Genomic DNA, 8,437 nt, shown 5'->3' on the forward strand with positions numbered 1-8,437 from the left:
TCTAGATTAGAACTAATTTGTGTTCCATACAAGATGGAATAGAATAGAATAAAAAGACATGTTGCAGTTCTCAGGTCCCAGGCTATTGTCCTGGCCGGGTGACAGCTTCTGACATGCCTCTGTGGCCACATGCACATACCGACATGCCATATATGTCATTTCTTCTGAATGTGTTGTATATTGAATGGGCTTGCTGAAAGAAGAACAACATGGCCCAAAGACATTCATCAAGTGAATCGCAAGGCCAGTATTCAGGGATATGTCTACAACGAGAGAATGATAGCATTCGTAGCTATGAATATCTTTTGCAACGGAAAGTGTGCAGATTGATTTAGAATACAAACATGTTTTAAGTTCGATTTTTAGAGTTGTCAAATGCCGAAAAAGACAGGAAATTCAATTGAGCACCCTAACTCTTAAATCTGACAGCCTATCTACGGTATATTTGCAGTTGATATAGATTATGCTCTCAAACATACATTAGCCATGGCATGAAGAAAATGCTAATTGCCAACAGTAACCATAATTTTACTTACATTTGTCTATCATAAGTTAGTAGGCTAATGTTGTAACCTGAGAGAGGTTGGGACTTAAACAGTGACCTTGAGTTAGCGCAGTGGCTAGCTAACCATCCTGGTGGCATTTGTTGTCATAGAAACATGATTCATTTTCACCAGATTTGTATAAATTCTGTCCCATGTATTAGCATGTAGTAGCATAGACATTTCATCCATTGACTTAACATGGGAAAGCAAAATAGCAAAAGATGGACTTTAATGAAAACTGCTGCACATTAACTTGTAGTGATTTCGATGGACTATTTTGATGCACTGCTTCATGTTACTACTACATTTTCTCGTGGCCATCTCCTTATCAACAAAGTTGTATTTTTTTAGTTTTTGTTATTGTCCCGCAAAACATTTGCCATCAAAAATGCTAAATGTTCCCACAATCTGTTTTAATGAAAACGGCTGAATGGATCTTTAAAAAAAACTGGCCTATATTTAGTCTGTCACCACTGGAGTAGTCGTGCCAAACTCAATACATATTGAGTAACGGCGTAGAAATTATGATAGGCAAAACAGCCATTTATAAATATAAATAAATATTATTATAATTATTATTATATTATATTGTAATATTATACATATGACTCTCATAATGAAAGTTGAACGGGGACAAAACCAGAAGGTCATTGTAGGTAATTCTTGAGGGAAGATTTAAAATGTATACACTATATATATGTGTTACTTTTAATTGTAGCCAAATACAATACATACGTATTGTCTACATCCAATCCACAGTTCGATGAATGAATAAATGAATAGGCCTACTGTCAGGAAAACCACTGAGATGTCTCTGTGTATAACTAATCCATTGGGGGTAAGACCCTGGCATCCCAGGACCTCCACCTATCCCATACTGCACCAGCCTCACCGCTGCAGTAAAATTCACTGTAAAACCCTGGTCATTGCGTCATGGAAATAGGACTCCTCTGTCTCTTTCCTTAGATTAGATTAGATTAGATTAAACTTCATTGTCATTGTGCAGAGTACAAGTACAGAGACAACGAAATGCAGTTAGCGTCTAACCAGAAGTGCAAAAAAGTGCAGTGTGAACAATATATGCTGCTACACTGCTCATACTGTAACTATTTATTCTGCTATAATGCTACTGCTACTCACATACTGCTATACTGCACTGCTATATTATACTGCTTATATTATACTATATCATACTGCACTACTACTGATCATATATTGCACTACCTGTAAATACTGTTCATTGCACTTTCTGCTATTTTGCACTTCTGGTTAGACGCTAACTGCATTTCGTTGTCTCTGTACTTGTACTCTGCACAATGACAATAAAGTTGAATCTAATCTAATCTAATCTAATATATACAGGTAGTGCAGTATAAGTAGTGCAGTATAAGTATAAGTAGTGCAGTGTAGCAGTATATGTATTAGCAGTAACATTATAAGCAGAATAAATAGAATGCAGTATGAATAGTATAAGCAGCATATGAGCTGTATAGGCAGTGCAGTATAAGCAGTATATATGTATTATATGTATTAACAGTAACATTAAAGCAAAGTCTTTCTGTCTTTCTTGCATTCTCTCTTTCTATCTCTCTCTCTCTCTCTCTCTCCCCCTCTCCCCTTTTCTCTTCTCTCCCCTTCTGTCTCCCTCCTTTTCTGTCATCCTCCCTCTCCCTCCATCTCTACCTCCCTCCCCTCCCCTCCTCTCCCCTCCCCTCCCCCCTCCCTCTCTCTTCTCTCCTCGTCTGCTTCACAACCTGGGGAACCAATCAGGCCATGTAAGTAGGACCCGTTCGCCCCACCATGTCGTGCGGTTTAACCTCTGGTACCGAACGACCCCGGCTCACAGCAAGACTGCTGCCTGGGTGGGTGGGGGGTTAGGGGGGTTGGGGGGGTGGGGGGGGGGGGACAACCGCAGAGTTCAGGGACCACCAAGCTGCTTTTCGAACCCCCAGTTAACCACTTTCTCTGGGATTCAGGGCCTGTTGTAAAGTCGAGCGGGTGTGTGGATATGAAATGGATACCACTGCAAGGTAGTGGAGGAGATGATGAGTTTATTTCGCCGTTCTGAACCAGGAAAATTTTTCTAATTGTCCTGAATGTCACCATGGAGGAAATGATCAAAGTGCGTTAAGGACAAGTACATAATTGGCCAGAATTGTTTTTGTTTTTTCTTGTGTGAAATACAGTACATCCATCTATGAATAGGACCTATCAGTAACCTCATTGGCCGGTTGTCTGGATACTGTTCATCCTCTTCGATGGTAAACAAACAAAGAACTCTTCTTTTAGCGCGAGACTGTCCCCTAATGTGACTGTCCCCCCTTCCGCAGGGTTGGAATGCTTTTAACAATTTGCTGTGGGACACATTAGAACACGAGCCCTGAGGAGATTGGCGCATTCCAACTGGGGACATTTTTGTCGCTCTTTAGACGTCAATCAGCGCCACTATCTCCTCACCCCCCACTCCCCCCCCCACCCCACCCCACCCCCCCCTGTTACCCACGCCAGAGGTCCGGCGACCCGGCATCTACTACGTCCCAGTTTGGGACCCGTCGATGTGTTAAGCACCCAAGAATGCGATTGCCTCCTCGGTGGGGGGACCAAACACTTTCCCGGGACTTCAGACATCTCCCCTGCGCCTCCTCCTCCACCTCCACCTTCTCCTCCTCCACCTCCTTCATCTCCTCCACCACCATCTGCGATGTGGGTCACGGAAAACCTCTCCTCTGTTGAGAAATATAAAGTAGCGGCATGTCTCTTTAACAAGGAACCTGAGTATCCTAAAGTAGCCTTTAAGTCTTCAGAAGTCTTGTCCTCAGGGTGACACTCAGTGGAGGCTGCTTGAGGTAGAAATCGGAGGACGGGCCCATTGTAATGCATGGAATGGAATGAGTAATGGTATGTGTTTGATACCATTCCTCATTCCATTCCATGCATTACAATGAGCCCGTCCTCCGATTTCTACTTCCACCAGCCTCCCTTGGTGACACTGTACAGTTATGTGCCTATAGCAATGTTCATCATTGTGGCCTACTATTGCCCATCACATTCAGTCATGATAATAATGATAATAATAATGGAATAATAATGGAATTCTATTGTGTGCTTTACCTGTATCTAATGGTGCACGTATATAGACATGCCTGTCCTTGATTCAAAGGGAATCTCGTCATCCTCTGAGAGGTCTTGTAATACAATCACACACGCAAGCTCTGACATTGGCTCGTGCATCAGAGCCCAGCTGTCCAGATGTCCAGCTGAAACGGACAACGCCTGGATTTTTTGGATTCTGAGGTTTTTGACATGACCATAAGATAGGAAGCCTCTGGATCCGGTAATGAAGGTCAGGAAGCGGTAGGAGAGCGAGAGAGAGAGGCAGAGAGAGGGGGGGGGGAGACAGAGAGAGGGAGAGAGAGAGAGAGAGAGAGAGAGAGAACGCATGAAGGAACTTTCGACAAGTATGCCAAACAATCTGTCCTTCTCCCTTTACAGTTAGGATAACAGTCAGGGCCAGATTCCATGGCACATTATCAGAGCGTTGAAAGCACCTGACTGGTATGTGACAGTCTCAGTCAGTGACAAGTTTCCCTTCAGAGGGGGGCATAGAGGGGGGATGGAGAGGGAGGGGTGGAGAGAGGGGAGGGGGGGCAGAGTGTGTGTGTGTGTGGGGGGGGCGGGGGGCGGGGGGCGGGGGGGGTAAAGGGTTGATCCATTTGATACCGGGTCTCACTGGACACTTGACAGGAGCTGTCAGTGGAGTAGCAGGGGGGTGGGGTGCTTATCGATCAAACACCCGCCCTATCTGCCGCGCTGTCCGTCAAATCCTGGGGGGTCGTGTTTGGATAGACTAGAGGCAGCTAGGGCCCTGTAGTGTGTGTGTGTGTGTGTGTGTGTGTGTGTGTGTGTGTGTGTGTGTGTTTGAGTGTGTGAGTGTGTGTGTGTGTGTGTGTGTGTGTGTGTGTGTGTGTGTGTGTGAGTGTGTGTGTGTGTGTGTGTGTGTGTGTGTGTGTGTGTGTGTGTGTGTGTGTCACGACAACACCTCCGCTGTCTAGGCTGCAACGTTAGGACATGGCACCCTGGCCTCATGTTACTGTCCTTTAGCTGCCTAGGGTGAGAAGGGGTGAGGGGTGGTGGGGTGAGGGGTGGTGGGGAGAGGGGGTGACGGGTGCGGGGAGAGGGGTGAGGGTGAGGGGCACAGAGGTTATTCAGAAGAAAAGACTTTCAGAGAGACCTCTAACATTTCTGAGCGGCACTCTGATTATAGAAACAACAACACAGATGACGCCTACCTTAAAGTCCAAGTCAGCAAGTCAGCAAGTCAGCAATTATAATAAAAAAAAACAAATACAAAAAAAAACCATTTGACCCACAGCCATAGTGACCACAAACACAGATATACACAGTATTTGACGACTCAACAACAGTTTGGAAAACTGCACATTTACAAAAAGCCAAATGAGGCCCACTGCCAATCGTCGATTTTTTTTTGCAGCAGCAGAGGCGTTTGAACGTCGTGTCACAAACCAATACCATTGATTCAGGGAGGAGGAGGACGGAGAGAGAGAGAGAGAAGGAAAACCTGTCATTCCGTGGTCCGCCATAGCCAGTTTGGCCAGCGACGGTCCCTCTGGCCTACAGCTATTATAGCACCACGCTGGCCAATCAGTGGTGCTGATGGACATAGGCCAGTGACACACATGTGAACTCAAAGTCATTTTATTTTACCATCCGGATAAATTGCTATGAAATTATACGGTGTCCAAACTGTAGACAAGATTTTAATGCTTTTAATTTTTTTCTTCTTCTCTATTTTGGAATCCATAATAGGTACTTGTGTCGATCATTCAAACTGTCTTGTTTACTGTATTGTCAGGAGAATTCGGTGTCTTTTTGAATTCTGTCAGACACAACAAATGTCCTTGCGACTGTAATAGGTTCTCCTATGTGTGGTTAGAGCGCCCTCTGCTGTTATCTCTGGGTAACAGGGTAATGGTGTCAATGCAGCAAGTGGCTCAGTGGTCATTTGATTGTATTTATTTTGTGTTCAATGATTTCACTTACAATATAACATCACACATAACCACCCCTCCCCACACTCTGTCATAAACACAGACACCACAACCCACACACAGACACACCCCCGATGACACACATTTTGTTGAATTTCGAAGCATACAGTATCATCCATGCACGATCTCAGACCCGTTTCCAATTCAGAGTGAACATGTTTCACCACCTGGTGCCATCATTGTGCGTTTGTAGCATGTTATCTTGACGTCTTTTACCATCTTATCCTATCGAAACCAACACATACACACACCCCCACCCACACCCACCCACACACACACGCACACACACATCCACCTACCCAGACAACCCCCCCCACCCCAACCTCTCCCCTCTCTCTCTCCCTCTCTCTCTCCCCCTCCCCTCCTCGCTCCCCCTCCCTTCCTGATCTGATCTATAAATACGCTCTCATCAGTGCAGGGCTGTCTGTGAGTGGTGCTGACCCTGGCCCTCTCTCCGTCCAGCAGAGGAGGTGATTAATGGGGGGGCTCCGGCCCGCGCTGCCCTTGCACTTGGGCCCGGCTGGCAGTATAAATAATGGCAGGTCAGCGACACTGTGGATGGAGAGGGAGAGAGAGAGGGGGGGAGAGAGAGAGGGGGAGAGAGAGAGGGAGAGAGAGAGAGAGAGAGAGAGAGCGGCGCTCTCTCTGTCTTGGATTGGACACGTGCTTTAGAGTGTAAATGATGTCTCACTTTCTCTCTTTCCTTCTTCCTCTCTCTCTCTCTCTCTCTCTCTCTCTCTCTCTCTCTGTCTGTCTGTCTGTCTGTCTCTCTCTCCCCCCCTCTCCCTCCTCTCCGTCTTCCTCTCCGTCTCCCTCTCCCCCTCTGCCCAGAGTTCTCATCAGTGTGATGGAGACATCATCTCCTGAGAGTATAAATAGTGTTGGAGCAGTCCACGGGGCCGGGCCTGGCCTGGCCTTTGACGGCAGCTTTAATTTCATGCCTAATTTCTCCTGCCTCAGAGAGGATCGATCCTGGCCTGTCCAGGCTCCCTCTACTGCTGGGAGAGAGTAAGGAGACTAGTACTCTCCGTGTCTGTGACTGATGTGTACACACACGTACACACATACTTATTACACACACACACACACACACACACACACACACACACGTGCATGAGTGTGCAGACCCACTTACACATGCATGCATGCATACACACACACACACACACACACACACACACACATACAAGGATTCACACACAGACATGCATGCGTGTACACACGCGCGCGCAGACACACACACACACACACACACACAAACGTTCACAAGCGTGCACACACACACATACAAGGACACACATTGACATACATGCATGCGCACACGCACACACACACATGTGCACACACACACGTGCATAAGCAGACACACGTGCACGCGCACACACACAAACATACACAAGCGTGCACGCACACACCCACACACACACACTCCGCCTCTGAAAGGATAGCCTTATTTCCTCCGCTCATACAAAACTATGACTATGTTTTCGTGTTCTCTGAAAATCTGCATCAACATCTTAAGCCAATCAATACAGGTGGTGGATTAGATTAACCTCAGAAGTAGAAGAGGAACAAGCTGACATACAGGCACACGGACCCTTTGTGTTCGGATGGATACACAGAACTTATATCATTGCCGGGGTGATAAATACAGAGGCAGGCTCCCATCTCGCAGCCCCGGGGAGACATTGAACTCTAGCCCTCCGCTATAATGACTTTGTCCCACAGTATCGATCCACTGTGATCCATGTACTGTAATTCTTATATCATCACCACCGCGCTCCGGCAATAACTCCAAGTCATATTTCGGCCCTCCATCCAGGTGACAGCTTAAAGACGCGGGGGCCTTGGCCTCGATTTAGGACCCCCAACCCCCTCGCTGCGCCCCCCCCCCACCCCGCCTTCTCCCCCCCCCCCCCCTCACCCCCCACCCTCTCTTCCATCTCTCCTCGTTCTCTCAGAGTAATATCACAGCGGACAGGGACAGTCTGTTCTCTCCGAGGACCGCGGCTTATTTCAGCCACATTTCTTCCCCCCTGTTTTCACTCTCGTGTACTACTACACCCGGTAGTGTCTTAGTTCGCCAGACTAAGTATGCATCTGTCTCTCCGGTTTGGAACATAGCCCCTACAGGCTACCGAGGAGACTCAGCGTTCCCTCTTTAGGCCGTGTCCCTTCCCTCCCTTTGAGTAGGGCTCATATTTCACTGTCATCTCAGTCTCCCCTTACATCCATATAATGGTGAGAGATATATGACCCGGCCTTCTGCAGTCTCTGGGCTTGAGAGAAGGGAGGGACGGGGGGGTTTTAAAACACTGTCACAATGACAAAAAAGTGCCTCCTGGGTATTGGTGCTATTTTTTTTCTCCACCCCCGAACAATGCAATCTCGGCTTTATCCCCGATCGGATCGGCGTTTGTGTGGAGACAGCATATGGGGTCCTTGTTGGAAGGGGACAGGCTGCCCCGTACCGTTGCCTGCCTGCCTGTCTGGACAGTGACATACAGGGGCTCATCTGGACAGCTGAGCCACAGGCTGTTTTGGGGGGTGACATGACTGGTTTTATAAGATGTGATTTAGAGCAGGCTTCTTCAATCCCCTGGCCCTGGGGACACCTATGGGTGGAAGTCAGCGGAGGCTGGTGGAGGCAGAAATCGGAGGATGGGGCTCGTTGTAATGCCTGGAACGGAATGAGGAATGGTATCAAACCACCATCCCTCATTCCATTCCATGTATTACAATGAGCCTGGAATGGAATGAGGAATGGTATTCAAATATTCCTTAAAATATTACAATGAGCCCCGTCCTCCGATTTCTGCCTCC

The sequence above is a fragment of the Argentina silus genome (genome assembly GCF_951799395.1).
Source record: "Argentina silus genome assembly, chromosome: 22".
NCBI lineage: Eukaryota > Metazoa > Chordata > Actinopteri > Argentiniformes > Argentinidae > Argentina > Argentina silus.